The following is a 3,191-nucleotide window of genomic DNA, read 5'->3' on the forward strand; positions in this document are numbered from 1 at the left end:
TGTTTCACATTACATTTGTCCATAGTTTCATAGCCTCTAGGTAGTCTGGTTATCGGACAGTACAACAATACTATTTAACGTGCATCTTGGCATGCAGGGCGTGTCCTCGGCAATGCATGTTTCTGCTGTTGACGTGACCCACTGTCTCCTATTCATAGTGCCCAAATCCTGGTGAAGGCTTTGTTGACTTCTCCCATGGACCTCTATGTTGGGGTCAGTCCTACTAAACTTACAGAAGGGTTTTCGTGATGTCAGTCGTAGGATAGCTAGTGTCTGTTTGTACAGAATCTGCATGAATGCACACTTCTCTTCGGAGATGAGAGTGAGTGATTGCAGTCATTAGGTCTACAGGTAGCCATACAATACTCTACCGCAGTCTAAAGTCTAAGCAAAGTCTGAGTTTCATATAAGTTAAGAGTCCAATTCAGTGTTACTGTAAGGCATTTTGGATGTGATTCTGCTGGGAGGGCTTGGTTGCTTATTTTAGTGTTTGATTTAGTTAGATTGCTTTGCCTGTTGTTCATGGTAGTTAAAATGGTGACCGCGTTTGGATTGAGACCACCTTTAAAAATACTATTGGATGGTTTGGTGTCAACATGGAGGACCTCCCCCAGACCCTGAAAACTATTTTATTGATGTACTATGGCCAGGCCATCTGCATATCCAAATTCCAGGGGTTTCAGGAATGTCTAATGTAAATATTAAAAAGAAATTATACTGTTCTAGTAAGCTTTACCATAAGTCCATCTCGCCAGTGAATATATGTAAATATTGAAAAGTTTTGGGCCAGCACCGATCCCTGGAAAACTTCGCTTGCAGACTTCTAGTTTTGCTAACATCACTTTACAATGAAAAAACTCGTCCCATTCACGGCTACCAGTAACTGCAAATTCTTTTAGAATGTTTTTGTTTTGGCAAGCTTTACCATAAGTCCATATCGCCAGACTATAATGTAGGAAGCTTATAGGTGTATGAAAATTGAGATTGACTTCTGTTTTCTGTACAAGACATTAGGGCAAGAACTTGTTCTAATGTGTCTGGTTTTGGTCTGAATCCAACTTGCTTTAGGAGCGAAACTTGTATGAAGCCGATTCTTTTCATAAGTTTGGAAAGGTAGCTGTGGTCAGTCTATGTTTTGCTATTTATTCGAGCTTTTCACAACAGTTTCCATTTCCTCCAGCCCGACAGGAACTGTCAGGACTGGGGGAAAGTAGTAAAGCTGTTGATAGTTTTGTGGAGCCTTCTCGAATTTATGGTGTAGTCTGCTTCTCCTCTTAATTCGTTTGTCGACGGTATCTGTAAATCTGTATCAATGGGTGCTATTTAATATGGAAGGTAAATGCATTATTAGGATCTATTTTTCCAGCAGATTCCATGTGTGTCCACTAAATATGCCTAAGTACATGGACTCTGTTGTTTTAGTCTAGCATTTTCGCTTCACATAATGGAGTTTATGGATTTGATATGCGACTTTTGGGTCAGGAGTTTGCTGACTAGATTTCGCCATTTCTAGGTGGACACCAGGGAATGTAAAAGATTTACGTCCTATAGGAATATACTTTTTGGCTTAAAAAAATAGGCTTTTGAATCTATGCATGTTTTCACATGTGAGTTTACTACATGTCTTGCTATTATTTGCCTTTTGGAAATTTCATCTAGTCCTTGGAAGGGATTTCAAATCAGATCTGTTTTACTTTCGTGACCTCTGTTGGCTATTTCGGAAGGCCTTTAGAAGTACAGGTTTAATTTCTAGTTACAAATGTTAGGTCCGGGATAAGGTTAACTGATGCTCTAAGTACAGTCCAATAGCCCTTCCACTAGGATCCTTTGTCCCTTCAAATGGTACCTCTCCCACCCATCCGATGGTGCACCTCGGTCCTTCCAATGGTATCCCTTCTACCCTCTCAATGGTGTCCTTTTGGCACTCTCGATGATACCCCCTCCACCTTCCCATGGTGTCCTTTTGGCCCTTCAAGTGTTGTTCCTTTGACATATCTCAGAAGTCAGATCGTGTCCCCCGTCAGCTGCTTCGCAGAAGGTATATAAGGGGAAGTGACTTTAAAGCTGGGTCGTTAGAAGACAGGACTAGCCATCGCACCATGTCAGACGACTACCCCTATTACAGTAACGCACAGGAAATCCCGTGGACTATCCCATCATCATCACCTGAAGGACTCCAAGAATTATTCGCAACACCAACAGTCAATGACCTAGTTAAGTGACTGACTACCTTCTCTAAAACATAGTCATATGGTCAATCCTCTCTTTACAGAGGAAATATTCATACTTAAGAGAGTCAACTACTGTGAACACCAAAACTATCATGCAGAGTACAAGCAGACCTCTTCATGACTATGGAAGTCCGACTACCACCACAAAGAGCCCATGAACCAGGAGTGGCCGAGTACCTCCACGGAACCCAATGGTCAAACTTAAATACATACCTTGTACCACATACTGGATATTAACCCATATACCCAGCTTACTACTAATAAAATCAAATAAAAATACCGAAAATTACTATATTTTTAATTCACCATACATAACCGGCTACCCAGGCATGGTGGGAACCAGCTACCCAGGCATGGTGGGACAGACTATATATATACAACTATGTCACATCACATACTACTACTTATACCCATAGTCAGTCATCCCCACACCTCCATTGGCTTGTCCTGCCGTCATATAAGCGCAAAGCGTGGGAACCCGTTCAAACGGTATGCAAGACATACTAACGGGAGAATGTGGTCCTCACAGTAGTTCAGCCTCTTAAGTATGGGTATTTCCTCTGGAAAGAGAGGATTGACAATATGACTATGGGTATTTGATAGTTTTTTAAATACCAATAGAATGTGTGTGTACAGTGTGCGCACATTTGGTAAATCGATCAATTGGGATCATAATTCAAATACTCTGATTCAGAACCTGAAGACGAAGCACGAATTTCTCCAAGCCTTCTCACCCCAGCTCCGAATCATAGCCCTCAACCCTCTCCAGAACAACTACATAATCCACCTGAAGAATACATCTTCGAAGACGACGAGGACATCATTCCTGCGAGAGAAAGAGTAGAACAATTCGACCTCGAAAGGAGAGAGGAGAATCAACTAGCAGCGACAGAAGCACTCCTCCTAGGAACTCATACGGAAAGATAAGAATATCATTCAGCAGTAGCAGTTCAGATTCCT

The sequence above is a fragment of the Penaeus japonicus genome, unplaced genomic scaffold (genome assembly GCF_977035675.1).
Source record: "Penaeus japonicus unplaced genomic scaffold, GWHDUDI00000001_assembly GWHDUDI00000019, whole genome shotgun sequence".
Lineage (NCBI taxonomy): Eukaryota > Metazoa > Arthropoda > Malacostraca > Decapoda > Penaeidae > Penaeus > Penaeus japonicus.